The sequence below is a fragment of the Podarcis liolepis genome (assembly GCF_965112155.1).
Source record: "Podarcis liolepis genome assembly, chromosome: 11".
Classification (NCBI taxonomy): Eukaryota; Metazoa; Chordata; class Lepidosauria; order Squamata; family Lacertidae; genus Podarcis; species Podarcis liolepis.
In genome coordinates this window covers 33560224-33576103 of record NC_139565.1, presented here as the reverse complement: position 1 = coordinate 33576103, position 15880 = coordinate 33560224, and the positions used below count along the sequence as shown (strand labels likewise).

The 15880-nt window shown below is 43.8% G+C and overlaps 1 protein-coding gene across 2 annotated transcripts in view; it reads right to left on the bottom strand.

Annotated features, from left to right (window-relative positions):
- Window positions 1–9837, bottom strand: part of HAPLN1 (hyaluronan and proteoglycan link protein 1) — a 62517-nt gene extending 52680 nt beyond the window's left edge. Inside the window, exons 1-2 of one of the 2 annotated variants that reach the window (XM_083465508.1) lie at window positions 9608–9788; window positions 9163–9449 (exon numbers count right to left, since the gene is read on the bottom strand). The gene's annotated coding sequence lies outside the window, so the exon portion shown is untranslated. Of the gene's footprint in view, window positions 1–9162; window positions 9450–9607 lie in introns of both variants that reach the window. The other variant, XM_083465510.1, reaches the window with a different exon arrangement.
- Between the last annotated feature and the right edge of the window lie 6043 nt (window positions 9838–15880).

Below are 15880 nucleotides of genomic sequence, written 5' to 3'. Positions count from 1 at the left end.
TGTAATTGACTTCTGCTTGAGACTGGAAAGCAAGACAATACTAAGCTAGATGGAAAATTGGTTTAGCTCAGAATAAAGTGCCTTCCTGTGTTCTCATGAGACACTGTAAATCCTTAAAATTCTCTAGTACTACAAGCCTTGTATAATTTGTACCATATCGAACTCCTTAGATATTATTGTTATGATATAAATAAACTAGTGATTATGATTATATTCTACCACATGGCCTCCACTTTATGGTTGTGAAATACAGACCATTCTAATCTGAAGCACTGTGAATTGCCATTGCATTCTCACTTTAGCCTCTCCACCTGCTCTCTCTGTGGCATGCAACACTCAAAAAAGAATCTCCATAGTGACACACACTATATAGCTACCATGCAGTGGCTTCCCATATGGTGCTTGTAACTCATTGGTCTGACTTGTATCAAGCAGTGACTCTATATTAAGTGTTTGGATAAATATATCTCATCTGAGGCTTCATACCTGAAGTGGCAAAATATGACCAAGGGAAGCCAATATGCCCAAGCTTTTGCTGCACACCACACATCACCATGTTAATGGTGTAGAAGAACACCTGCCAATCCTATATTCGTGCTAAGAACATAGGAAAAGCCCTGCATCCTGTTCCCACAGTGGCCTGTGCAAAGCCCACTAGCAGGACAGGTAACCTGACAGCACTCTTCCTGCCTGTGCTCTCCAGCAATTCATGCTACTAAATCTCTGTCCCTCCCCCAAGCTAGCATTTGTTTCTTTTGCTACTCAACAATCTGCTATGCACACATTTTATCTACCTTGTCTCCACTGTCATTCTGTTAGCCTTTAAAATAATTAAGAGATTTTGTTAATGGAATGCTGTGGCAAGATAATAGTCCCTTGCTACTAGATAAAATGTCAATTTGACATTTATTTTCTAAGCAGGAGGCAAGTATCTGGTAACAGTCTCCTGAGCTATTAATTTTGTTTCTGTTAAAGATCTCTTGTCTCCACCCATGAACTATGAAATCATATATATATATTGGCCCCATTATCTGCTTGCATTTTATGAAGCACAGTTGCATTTTGCAAATTTCACCTTTCTCGTGAGAAAGGAAAGCTCTTGCTTACTTCAGCCATTAGCTCATACCTCATACCAGCAGCTTATTAAAGTAATATTTCACATAGCTCTGGGTTTTGGTTTTAAAAAAGTTTTCCAAGCACTCAGAATGGTCTTCAGACAGATTGTTCCTACTGCCTCTTTTACATGTTTGATTTTAGTGCAATCAGTAATGTTCAAGATTTCCTCTGTTGTATTAATTAAAGGAAAGCTACCTGTTCTGAAGCTGAGTGTAGGGGGCAAGGAATCTTTTCACATAGTGGCAGTGTTGCTGTTACCTTCATCTCCCCATCCCATGTGACCAAAATCCAAATTGAACTTGTGATGTTTTGTATTTTGCAAGTATTGCTGAATCTTAGTATTGAAAAAGAGCTTCACAGGCCACCTAACCCTGTCCCTATAGAATGGTAGAATATTTTATATATAAAACAATTACCCATAGGCTTACTATAAATGAGAAGGGAGTCCTAAAGTGTCTACATTAAGAAACTACAGTGGTACCTTGGGTTACAGATGCTTCAGGTTACATATGCTTCAGGTTACAGACTCCACTAACCCAGAAATAGTACCTTGGGTTAAGAGCTTTGCTTCAGGATGAGAACACAAATCACGCAGCAGCAGCGGGAGGCCCTATTAGCTAAAGTGGTACCTCAGGTTAAGAACAGTTTCAGGTTAAGAATGCACCTCCAAAATGAATTGAGTTCTTAACCCGAGGTACCACTGTACTTGCCTTGCACCCCTGTATGGCTTCTAACCAACAGGAGGCTCCTTCATAGCAGTAGCTTCTTTCTAGAATTTCCTGCTCTCCAAAACCTCCATTTGTTGCTATAGCCTGTGAAGACTGTTTACTAGGTGGGATTCAGTTGAAGATGCAGTAGACTTCAGGGGTAGCCCCAGAACTGCAGAAACTCCCTCCCTCAAGTTGTGTCTTGCCCCAACTGCACAGGTGTTTAGGTGAGCGCTAAAGACCTTCTTCTTCAATCCTGCCTTTTATTGAGTCATAATTAACTAAGGTGCTACAGAGCAGCTTTGTAATTATTCCTGTATGCTTGCTAATGTGGCTGTTAAATCTTTTTATCTTGCCCTGCTTCCGTGTGAACGTCGTTTTGTTGTAGCTCTAAAAAGCAACTAAAATACTTTAAATACATGGATAGATGTATAGATAATTGCATAACTTCTAACCTATGAGCTGGAGAAGGCCTTTTAGGCCATTTAATGTCCAACCCTTTCTGGATTCAGGAAATCTGGAGCTTCTGCATTCCCAACCCATGGCTGCTGAAACTCTGCTTGAAAAATTCTCCATTGAGGAAGAGCTTAACAACCCTCTAGGTGTTTGGTTCCATTATCAAATTTCTCTTCCTGGGCAACTGAAGTGTGTTAGATCTAGTTCTGCAAATCTTTGCCCTCTACCATGTAATAGACAGCCAGGGTTCTCTTCTCCTAGCTACAGTTCCTTCAGCATCTCCTCATGGAGATTGTTTTCCATCCCACTGGCCAATTTCATTGCCCTCCTCCGATTCTGTTCCAATTTGCCTGTATCAAATTGGGCTATTCATAAATTAAAAGGGGCGAGTCTAGAAGATTATGCCCATTATAAAAACCAGAATTTGGCCTGGTTTGCAGCCAAGTTTACCACGTCAGGAAATGAAAGGGGAGAGGAAATATAACATAGCATGCAAGTTGACAGAATGAAGACAACAGGAGCAAAATCAGAGAAGGAGGAGAGAAGAAAAAGAGGTCACAATGATTGGAAAGAGTGGGATAATCTTGGGAAATGCAATAAAGGTGGTTAAGCCTTTTGTCTACAAAGTTTGAAAGGGGAACACAATTATTTTTGACAGGCATTGCTTTCATTTTTGCGATGAAGTTTTGAAAGCATTATTGGCATTAGCTCTGATCACTGGCATTTTTTATATGAATGTCTAAAACTTGATTCAGATAGAGCCATTGCTGTTACTATATGTGTGGCGTGACTTAAACCCTTGGAATTAGCAACAGAACAATAAATGCCCTGCTTCGTTAAACTAATGTTATTATTAGTGGAAATAACTGTAATTTCTTGAGGAAATAAAGCCAGCCAGGAGCTGTTAATTACTTGTTAAGAGTTCATTTATATGCTGGATTGGCTACAGAAGTGTCAAATATTTTTTGAGAAAAACTTTTTTTTAAGGTAGTAAAATCCTGTCAGATCCACTAGGTGGCACATGATGACCATGGTTAATACATTATACTGCCACAAAACCTCCCATTCATGTCATAAATAAAGACCAGCATTATTAATTTATACCATTGCATCCACTCTGCCCCCAATATTTGTTTAGCCAGCTGTTTCCTCTAATCCTGCTTAAGCACCATTGACTAAAATTCCAAATACATTTGGGGAGGGGTCCCCCCCCAAAAGAACATTTTGTTACCTACAAATTACAAACTGCCTTTTCAAGCACATGCCTGCATGTAGCAGTTGCAAGCTGTGAAGCCAGAATGTCTAACAATTCCTTAGTAGAAACACAAAAGGTTTGTGAGCTGAAAATGATTCAATTAAACACCTTACAAAATTGAAAAGGATTTTAAACATATATTTTGACAGACAACATTTCTGATTTTCAAATGTCAAATAAATAAAAAGTGAATCTACTTTCAGTGTTTTAAGGCATTTTAATTGTCACTTGAGCAGAAAGGCAAATATTATTGCAGATGCTTTTAATTCTTCCCATGGCTTGCAAGCCAACTCTGAACAATCTTCAGGTCTTTGATCCTAGTGATACATACAGGAAGAAAGCTTCACTGAACTGTTGGGAAGCGGGGAGAAGACAATCTGGAAGCTATGTTGCACAAGTGGATTTCCACTGCACAAGTGAGTGGACACCATTGAATGGATTTTTGGCACAACGTATTCCATCATAATTTTCATCAGAGCTTATTTTCATCATAGAGAATTCAGGACCAAAACTTTAAAAGGCACAATAGCATGAACAACAAAAGGTTTGTGTGCCATTTTTCTCCTTTTACAATTGTACTCTTAAGTAGAGTTTGTTCCAAGTACTGACTACTCAGTCTTGTGACTTAGAAATGAGCTACATTATTGGTATGTTTAGAAGGCTATAGAATAGGTTGCCAGTCAAGATAGGACTCAAAACATAACCCATGTAACAGACTAGTCAGTCTAGAAGCAGAATACTGTCTATACAGCAGAATCTTTCAGGGTATAGAACAGGATGCAGAAAATTTGAAACAAGTCATCTTAGGGCAAAATGTGTATTTGCACCTGCCTGCCTGCCCATTAATGTAGGGGCAGCCCCCACATTAATGGGGAGACAGGCGGGTGCAAATCCACCTTTTGCCCTAGTGGACATTTCCCCCTTTAAATGCAGGGTTTTCCAAATCCACAGAAAGCCTGAAATGGCCACAATAGAAAACCCTGCATTTAAATGGGGGTGGGGAGAGGAGGACTGGTGCAACACTGGGATGGGGAGAAGATGATGTGAATGCTTCAACATTAATGAAAAAAGAGTCAGGAAGGTAAAAATACACATTTAGCTCTGGTGTGGACAAGCCCTCAGACTGTGAACTTTGTATATGGGGAGGGGCAAGCCCAGATTCCACATACTGCTTTTATTGCCCATACACCCCTTTCCCTTGGTGTTCCATCTCCTTCGGCCACCATCTTCCACCACATACTTCCTAGACACTGGTTGTAATAATAGCATTTGTAGTTTAGATATACTCTTTTAGTGTTAAGAAGTTGGTAATCTGATGACAGGTCATGTGCACGAGAAGTGTGGAACAAGCACAGTTCTCCCACTGGTGGCTATAGGTTTGGGGGTTGTTGTTTTTTTTTAACCTTCTCACAGCAGACAAGAGGTAAGCAAGCACATGCATGCATATTCATTCTTCTGAACAAGAAGTATTTTCCTACACACTGGAAAACTGATGATATGTGTACAATAATTCTGGTCTATACATTTGTGCATAGATACCCAGTTATGATTTTCTGATAAGCATTTATGAATCATTGCACTGGAAAAATTAGCACATGGTGTGGTTTTCAGAGTCACAAAAGGCCAATGCCAGAAGCTGTCAAGTTTTGGCAAGAGTCCAGAGACTCATTAAAGAGTTTGGGGGCCCACAAACTCGCTTACAAGGTTTTCCTCCCCAGCAGCTAAGCAGAAAAGTCATCTTCCTGTGTTCCCTACACATTGAAGACTATTTAGAATGCAGAATTACTGTTTGGAGCATTGCTGGAATGAGGTGCCTCCCTCCCCATGATCTACAACACAGCCCTAATGTATCCAAGCAACTCCTGCTCTACCTCATGTTCCTCTTGGTGCATTTGAGGAACCTACAGGACTTCAAGGAAAAGGAAGGAGTGGTTCTTTTTTCTTTTCTTTTTGTGGCCTCTTTTTTAATGTTTTGATTACTCTTTTTCCCTCTCAGCACTCCCCCACCTACCCAGTTTTTTGTGTATTCCCTCTGTCAGGTGATAAAGCGGTTGGCTAGGACAGGAGTGATGTTCGCCAGCACAGGTGTGGTCTGTGGTCTCCTAGTGTGAATTTAGGTTGGGGTTGGTTATGACTAACATTGGGAAGTGTGACTAATGCTGTGGCGACACCCTGTTAGAGAAACGTTAAATGAGAAACAGAACAGACAACTCTGCATCACCTTTGCACACACTGAGGATGAGGAATGGTTGGCAAAGCCAATAGGCTGACTGTTAAGTTTTTGTACCCCTGATGGGGTACAAAATTCAGCTTTAACTCTTTCCTGGTTCAGGGTCCAACCAACCTGGTCAGGCCCTGCCATAACAGAAAGTGAGACTAAGCCTATGAGCATCATGTCACAGCATGGAGGATTCTGGGGCAGTTTCATACTTCTCTCACATGCCATTTTATAACCATGCCTCAGCTTTCTAACCCATCCAATAAAGAGTCCTCCCATGAAGTGTCCTTAAAATGTTAGTGTTGGTCCAATCAATTATAAGCTCAAATTCCACTAAACTATGGCTTACTATTAGATTTCTACCTCATGGGCCAAGTTCTGCCTACACTAATTAGTATTCTTTACAGTATTTGTCACCCTAAGTTTGAGTACCACTGAACTGATTTCATTAGAATAGGACACTATTCTTTACATTACTTATCTTCTCATGAACTTCTGGTTCTTCTTTTTATCATTTTTTAAAATTTTCTTTCCTGAATGAGAATATAGATACAGTGGGGCTAAACTGCTACTTTACAACAACAAGGTCTCTCTCTCTCCACCCCCCGACCCACTTTTAAAAAAACTTCATATTCAATGTAAACTTTTGGGGCATTAAGGCTAATTAGAAAGACAATCCTCTTGGCACCTATGTGCCACACAGTGCAGATGTTTCTTCATTGCACCACTGAAGGTTTTAGAACTTGTTTCTTTGAAGGAGGCATTTCTTCAATACTGAATTTGAGCTTGTTGTTTTATTTTGCAAGGCTTGTCAGTTTAAGAGTATGCATTGCAGTTTAATAGTTCTTGCTCACTGAACTGAAGCGAGCTGGGCCATCAGATGCTGGCTGAATATCAGCCTCCACCAACAACACAAAGTTGATTCCCGCTAACATCTTAAGCTTATTTCCTCATCACCTTGATGTGGATCATTGCTTGTATAGTGCTAAGATAAATGGGGTGGGGGGAATCCAGGGAATTTTACTTTGCGTCCTGCTTCAGCACTTTTGGAAAGAAATGTGCTGGAATAGAAACCCCACCTATTATTCAAACATTGGACAAGTTCCACTCTCTAATTCTGCCTTTCTAGTATCCTACCCCAGCTCAGTACAGCAAAACTAAGTCAGTGCGACTTGGAAAGTAACACCCACTTACCTTCATGCTTCGAATTAAGCACTTTCAAAATGTGCTAGTTCCAATGGAAGAGTTAGTCAAATTGTGCAACTGAAAAAAGACACTTAACTTTGCTGAAATGTGCCCTATTTGTGCTGTTCAGCACAACTGAATGAGTTTCAAGAATGCACAAGAAAAAAATGTAATGCATTTGCAAATTTGAAAGTGCTAAATATATTGAGCTAAAGAGATCTCATGCATCTAGGCCTGGCTTAAATTTTACTCCATTTTAACAGCTCATTGTGTCAGCCTGTAACTTTAATATGCAAAAAAACCTGACTTTTGAGAATATAGTTATTTGAGTGGCACAATAATACCAACCAATTCCTTCATCCTCTGGGAATGTGAATTACAAGGCACATTGCATCACATCATATATAATTTGTCCCGAGCAGAATAACTGAAGCTCTCATTTTGCTACCATTTTCTTGCTTTTTACTCTCACTAAAAGTGTTTGCAAATTGAAAATATTAAACTCACTGTTATTAACTTTTCCATTAAGCTCTTATCACAGAGTGTAACATATGTGTTTCATTTCATGTAATTCTTTTTTTTTTCAACTGACGTTTAGAATTCAGAGAAACTATGTTGGGATTTATTTGATCTTTATAACAACCCATTGAAACTATATACATGCCTTTTCCACTTTGAAACATCCAACCAACAACATATGTGGACTTTCTAGAGATTATAATCATACATACATTAATCTCATTTACACATTGCTTGAACTACTGATTCCAAGACCTGCATCTACCCAACTCTTGCAAAACTGTCAGTTTTGGAATATGTGTTTTGGATTATTATTATCATGAAAGTAAAGCAACAGCAACAAATACTTTTTTAGAGTTCTTGAGGTAACACTGCCATGAGTCTACTACTATCACCCAATAACAGCCTTTTGATAATTTATTTAAGTTTCGATCATAAGTAACTCAGTGCTGGAAAAATATGCAACACATTTGGGACTAAACCATCATGCCATTTTAATGTGTTGCGGACAAATACATTGTGGAGGCTACAGTCATCCCTAAAGTGCAAGGGAGGATGGCACTTGCTAGTAGTGTAAACTTCTTCATGCCCTTTTTATCCTTTTCGTGCATGTTCAGGAAAGGTACTTATCCATGCAGCCCTTCCTTCTCCCATGAAATGCTGCCAACTGTAGGGGGATAACTCATCGTGGTGACAAACCAAGCTAGGGACTCCCACTTGTTGAAAGCTTTTCACTCTCAGGAGGATTGTCATGCAATATAATTTATTCACCCAGATTAATTACCTCTTGTACTGAGGTACAAGATCACCCTATCATACTGGCATGAATGGAAGTACCCCTTCCCCCAGTGTGGGAAATGAAGCAGAGAGTGGTGGCTTTTCTAGAATCAGGGGTCCCAGCCAGGTGTGAAATTAGGCATGTTCCTTCAGAGATGGGAAAGTTCACTAGGGCTCCTGTTTCTTTCCTTCCATTCTGCCTCCTTACATGTCCATCACTTGGTGGGCTGCCCTTGGTTCCTCTTGCTGAACCAAGACACTCAAATTACTTTAGCCCTTGCTTTAGGAAGTTTACAATTCCTGTTGCTTCCATTGCTGTCGCTGTGGTAATAAACGTGGTCAATGTGAGCAGCGGCAACGGCTAATCATATTTTGACACCCCATTTTCATCTCTCAACACTACCTGAGATTCCACAGAAGGCTATCCTACGCAGGGGCATAGAACTGTGGTTGGACTCATAGAATTGTGGAGTTGGAAGGATCATCTAGTTCAACCCCACGCAATGCTGTCATCCATCAGCCTCCAGCCAGCATGACCAATGCTCAGAGATGATGGGAGCTATAGCCCAACCACTGGTTCCCCAGCCCTGAAATACAGGTTTGCCTAGTGGTAAAGATTTCCCCAGCACAGAGCTGAGGCGAGTTGCATCTGTTTAATTCCTGCCTGTCTTTGTATCTGTTAAAAGCCAGAGGAGCTGTCAGAAAGGGCGGGCGGGATGGCAACCCCTATTCCCTGAGCGCTCCACGCCTCACACCAACGGAGAAAAGTTGGTTCCAAGTCCTCCCTCACACGAAGTTCGAGCATTCCCAGGAAAACTGGCGCCTTCAGATTATGCTCTATTGGTTGAGAGCAGCTTGACGGGACTCCCTCCCTCTCTCCCCACCTTTTCCTCTCTCTCTCTCTTTCTCTTTCTCTCTCTTTTTTTTACCTTTCTCAAAGCTCCAAAGCGAAGATGCCTCCCCTCAAAAAAGCAAAATAAAGTCTCGCGACGTTGGTCCCTGAGCGTGGCGGGCTCTGCGGTGGCCGCTCGCCTGGTGTCGCTTCTGCGCGCGCTCTGGCTCGCGCGCGGGGAGGCTGTGAGGGCGAAAGTCCCGATCCAGGCGAGAGGAGCGCGTGAGGCGGGAGAGCGAGCGAGCGCCACTCTCGGTCGAGAAGGCACCACGTCAGACGTGAAGGACGTTCCCCAGAAAGCTCGGCGTGAGCTCCGTTCAAAGCCTCAGGAGCGAAGGGGAAGAAAAGTCGAGAGCAAAACACACACACGTAGAGAGAGAGAGAGAGACACCCACAGAGTGTCCGGCGCAACAGCGTCTCTTCACACAGTGGCCTCTTGTCCCTTCTGCCCCCGTGTCCTGACTGACGCCCTCTCCACTTACCTCAGGGTCTCGCTTAGGTGCCCTGCCCTCTTGGCTCCGCCGCTTCACAACTCCCCTCACGCCACCCGCGCCCACGCCCCGGCTTTGCCCAGCGAGTGGAACAAGTTGTCAAGAGTTTCCCTGTGTGAAGGGATCGCGGCGGGGCGAAGGACCGACACCTTCTCAGGAACACGATACTCCCGGGCTCCGTGGGCTCTGCCCTCCTCCTGACGCCCCCACCCCCTTCCCCCTCTTCTTGGGATGGTGTCTTGGAGCAGATCAAGAGCGGGGGGGGGGAGGGAGAGGGGAGGGAGAAAAACGCCGAGGAAATTCTAAGAACTAACCGAATCCCGTTGGTTTACCCAGCGACTCTTCCAGCGGCTCGCCCCACACAGGAACATGTAGGATTAAGGGCGCGTGCGATCCCTATTTGGGGAAATCGCTGGCAAACTTTAGCCCTGAACTTTAGTGGAGTCGGTTGCATCCTTGGATCATCAAGCATAGGAACTATTCTTTGCGCTGTAGAGATCCCTGGTCAAGATCAGGAGCCTGAAATCACAAGACATGTTCCCGCCACATATATTAAGCAAATAATGAGCAAAGGAGGGTAACAGAACCCTGGTAATACAGTATCTCACTCCACATGAGGATTTAGTGCTGATGGGGCTGGGGGAGCAAGTAGGCATATCACTCACAGGATGAGGTCCTTGCCAAAATGCTGCCCCATATTATGTTCCCATTTAATCTTGATTTAGCATTTCACCTATAAGTAACACCACCTGTGGAAATGGTAAACCCAGATTAAATTGGGAAAGGGAATGGTCATTTTCATAAGATTGATGCTGAGAAAAAATTGCCTGCATGAGCAACATCAAATCTGTGATAATCTGTTGCGTAGTAGTGACCTAAACAGAGATATGAATTAGCTAGGCTTTGCATGGCTTGCTTACCTTTCCCCTGAACCTGGCAATTTGAAGAAAACCTTGGCTGTGTCATCTTGACAGTGGGAGAAAAATATTGCATTTTCTGATTCACTGGCGGTGCTTGCAGATGACCTCATGGATATGGTACATGGCTCATGCCTAGTTATAAATCCAAGCTTTTGGAAATGTTCAAAAAGTAAAAAAAAAAAAGGTGTTTGCGATGCCTTTTTACCACCCTCACCCCACTGGGATGTGGAAGTGAATGAGCCTTGATGCCAGCATCTGTAACACATGCCCCATCAAGGCCCAACAAAAGTGATTGAATAATAATAAAAAAATGTTCGGACTGTCATAGCTAAATGCAAACCCTTACCCTTGCCCTCTGGAGTTCCCCTTTCTAAATGTCCACCTTCTGTTTGCTTAGGTGCCACATATCTGCTGCCATGGTGCAGCCTCAAGACATCATTTCTCTGCAGGAAGAGGCATGGCACTATGGTGGAATAAACTATTTATAATGTGTTCTGTACTGTCTGGGTATGAATATGTGCTACTCCTGTTTGGCCACAAACATAAATGATCTTGCCAGATCCAGCAGCAATATTTTGGTCACAAACAACTAGTTTACTTGAACAAAAAGAGTTCTTTAGTAAGCTACAGGTACATATTGAGTTTGTGCTTGAAATGTCCATATATAGCTGTAGATGTAATAAGTTCTGCTGACTCACACCCCAGTGCCAAACACGCTAGGAACATTCCCAAAAGGGTTAGCTGCAACTAAGTCTTACTGAAAGTGGCACAAAGGGTCCTTGTCAGGACTAAGAGGTGTGGAGAGATAATTTCAGCAGTGAGCCCACTGTGCAAAAACATATCACATACTGAGCACATGCACCATCTTCTCCAACAGAGCAAGCTAAGTGGAAACCTGTTGTGCTTTCCAGCAGATGCTGATTTTGTTCAGTGATGATTGGCTAGTCTTTGAGTTGCTCAGTGTTGATTGGCTAACCTTTGTGTCATTCACAAAGTGGCACCCCCCCATGCCTCCCCCATCTTTGGTTTAGAGCAACACATTGCTGATTGACTGGCTGCTGCATCAATCCTAAAAGCAACTTTCCCCATCCCCAAATAAAAGTGGAACGAAAAATGTTTTGTTTTTTTTAATGAATAACTCACAGAGATGAGGAAGCAAGGGTTTTGCAGAATAAACACACCATCCAAAATATTGGAGGGGGGCAGAAAAGAGGCAGTATCAGGTCCAATTATTTTACTTATATCATTACAGAAGAAACCTTACAGCAGAAAAAGTACAGATGCTCCTGTTTTAGAATATGTTTGCATGCCACTGATTTCAGTGGGGCAGCCACTTCACACACAATGTTTTTAAGATACAGTATACAGAAAAGTGTTTTAGTGTACACCTAATCATGACTGCAGGGGTGTGGGTGGCGCTGTGGGTTAAACCACAGAGCCTAGGACTTGCCGATCAGAAGGTCGGTGGTTCGAATCCCCGTGACGGGGTGAGCTCCCATTGCTCGGTCCCTGCTCCTGCCCACCTAGCAGTTCGAAAGCATGGCAAAGTGCAAATAGATAAATAGGTACCGCTCCAGCGGAAAGGTAAATGGCGTTTCCGTGCACTGCTCTGGTTCACCAGAAGCGGCTTAGTCATGCTGGTCACATGACCCGGAAGCTGTACGCCGGCTCCCTCGGCCAATAAAGCGAGATGAGCACCACAACCCCAGAGTTGGCCACGACTGGACCTAATGGTCAGGGGTCCCTTTACCTTTAATCATGACTGCAACAAATACGTGTTTGCAAAGATGTATCACAGAGCTATGCTAACCAAGAAATTCAAATTGACTGTGACTTCCCATCAAATGCATGCTGGGTGGCAAACCTAATTTTGCTGCTTGTCATGTATAAAATACTTCTAGTCCCAATTAAATTTTGCTGGATTGTTCCACTATTCAGAGTGTGAACAAACTCATGGTAAGAAAGACAAACTGTCTGGGTTGGTATCGGAGTCTTATCTTCAGTTCCAGAGAATAGCACTGAGGATGTGTGTTTGACCCCATGACTGCTGTCTGGTGGGATCCCATAAGGTTCCATCTTGTCTTCTGGGCCTTTCAACACATTGGGAGTTGGGAGTGGTCACCAGGAGATGTGGGGTGAGATGTTATCAACATGTCTCAGGTGATGGGTACAGGTGAGATCAACTTCTACCCCATCACATGCTACCTCATTATGGTGCACCTCTCCAAGCAAGGTTTGCTGCCTGCTCTTCTACTTTGCCTCACTCTGAGTAAGGTGCCTGGAGAGAAGGTATCCTTTTCTCTCTTTTTTAAAGCATTTTTTGCCACTTGCCCAGAATGCCTGGCTCTGAAAAAGGAATCTCGTGTCTCTTTCTCAGAGCAAGGTGAGACGGGCACACGGCGGTGGCAGAGAAGCCACTACCACAATCACTGCTAATGCAGCAGACAAGTTTTATTTTTATTTTAAAGTAAGAGGGAGAGGAGGAAAGCATTCAGGTAATGAAAAGTTGGTGAGTCATCTGCTCCTTGGCATGTGTTGATAAAGATCCAGTCATGTTTACCAAGAGTTTGTTCCTACAAACAAAAAGCACAGGCTCACACTCCAGCTATTTAGTGAATGAGAAGACACTTCACCAAGGGGGTGGGATCCATGCATTTCTACCATCATTGGTAACCACCTCAAATTTGTGCTTGCCCAAAGCCATGCACCTCCCTGAATGAGAAGGCTTTTCCTCAATATAATACTGAGCTTTAGAAAAACCTAGAATGCCTTTGAGTCCCAGGGCTAGCATAAAGATGAAACAGCACCTCTCCTGCTGAATTCTGACATAGGGATAGACAGCAAGTTCCTCCCTATCTTGCTCAGTCCAGAATCTCTAGTACTTCTGAGGCCATGGGGGTCTCTCAACTGGGGGTGGGTCCTGTCCCTGTTGTGCTTGCTCTAGGAAAACTCAAGAGAGTCAAGACATCTCATTTCTTTGGGGACATTTCTTAGTCCCCAGGCTAAGCTAGTCCTTCTACGCAATCCTCCTGGTTAAACTGGGGGCTTTTCCAAATACAACAAACTCCTGTTTCCCTCCGAAATGAGACTTTTTGTAATGAGGAAAGCGATGGGAGAAATGCTGGAAAGTGTGTGGGATAAGAATTGCTGGACATTGCAAACAAACCAGGAAGAGTGCTCCATAAACCACCGGCGTTGGGTAACCTCCCCACAAACGTCGTTCAAGAAAATCTGGATGAATCCTCCATCAACAGATCATCTGGGAACAACCTTTGCCAATTAGTCAGGCTGCAATCCTGTAGCCACTTACCTGGGAGTAAGCCCCATATTACACAGCAGAACTTACTGCACTGTAGACATTGGTTTGCTTCATCTGCCTACCAGTTGCAGCCCCAATAAAGAGAAATGCCTTGATCCTACTGACGGCTTGTAGGTGCATGCTAACAACAATAACAACATTTATTACATGCCACCCATCTGACTGGGTTGCCCCTGCCACTCAGGGCAGCTCTCAGAAATATTTAAAAACACAATGAAGCATCAAACATGGAAAAAGGCTGCCTTCAGACATCTTCTAAAAGTCAGAGTTGTTTATTAAGGCTACACACCATATCTATGTTGTGTCCCTTACAAAGTTCCTAGGAGTTGCGAAATTAGTATCAACACAGCAGCAGCAACTCCGAAATTGAGACCCAGCTGCCTTCGGGTTGTGTGTATTTTGGGGGTGTGCGGCGGGGTGGGCCGAAGGGGCGGCTGAGCGAGGCGGCCACAAGGGGCGCTTGGAGAGACGCGCCTTTCCTCCGAGCAGCGGCCGAGCGCCGCCGCCCTCCCTGCCGAGCAAACAGGAGGTATTTATTTATAAGGCCGAGGAGAATATATAGGGGCCATTGATTCCCGCCTTGAGCAAAGCAGCTCTCGCTGGAGAGGAAACGGCTTCCTATTTCAATAACAGAGCGGCCTTTGATGGCTCCTGGAGCCGGAGAGAAAGCCAACGGAACCCGCCCTCAGGAAACAAGGGGCGGCTCGGGGGGAGCGGGAGGCCGAAGCGCCGCGCGAAGAGAGGAGGGAGGGCGGAGAAAAGGACAGGCGGCTCGAGGAAGGTCGAGAGCAAAAGGAGAGCTCGCCGCGTCAAGTTGAGCTCGCGCCTTCGCTTTGTTGGGCTGGCCTGAAAGCAAACGACGCCTATGCCGGCCCGGGATCTCTAGGTGGCGCTGTTGACTCAACAAACAAGCCGCAAACGCGCTTCTTCTCCGGCCGCGCTGAGCGGCTCGAGTTCTGCAAAGAGGAGACCGGGAGGGATTCTGGTCCAGCCCCGCTGTCGCATGCCAGGCTGGTGGCACAACTAGACCCATCGTTTGGTTGGACTCTCGGGCCTGACCCAAGGAGAGAGAAAATTATTTAAATTCTCGCACTTCGTCAAAAAGTACCCAGGTTAGGTAGCAGTTCAAAAGCACGTCAAGGTGCAAGTAGATAAATAGGTACCGCTCTGGTGGGAAGGTAAACGGCGTTTTCTGGGTCATGTGGCCAGCATAACTAAGACACTTCTGATGAACCAGAGCAGCGCACAGAAACAGTTTACCTTCCCGCCACAGCGGTACCTATTTATCTACTTGCACTTTTGGCATGCTTTCGAACTGCTAGGTTGGCAGGAGCAGGGACCGAGCAACGGGAGCTCACCCCGTTGCGGGGATTCGAACCACCAACCTTCTGATCGGCAAGCCCTAGGCTCAGTGGTTTAGACCACAGCGCCACGCAGTGTACTTGTCCATGTATCCCAAAGCCACTGTACAGGAATCACTAAATTATGGGAACCATTATGATGATTATTACACAAGTGCACCACAACATATTGCTCTGGCAGACCTACACTGGACTTTGGTTCAAAGAAAAATGAAGTCAGATTTCAGAAAGCTAAACTGAAAGGGCATGAAGGAACAACACCTAGCTATTTTATTTGACATTTTAATTGCACTTTGAATCCATCTTGTTGCTGCTACTACTGGGTGTCCTTCTGCTTGGGGATTGATTTTTCCATGATCTAGCCTTTGGAAGAATGTGCTAGGAATACCTGTTTAATTTTACTTGCCAGCCAGCAGGGAAGTAATTTATCATTGCTTCTTGTTACTCATGTGTCCTTGGTTCTTGTTGGTTATTTTTCCAAACAGCATCCCCCTGCCAGTCATATTATGGTAAATAATTCTATGTCCCAAAGTATTCCTACAACAGCCCAGGAAATATATCACATCTGTTTCCCTACTGCAACCTATTAATTTATCTAGATGATTTCGGGTTCTTGTAAACAGGATCTTCTTTCTCCAGCCTAAATAACTGTGAATTTGAATCT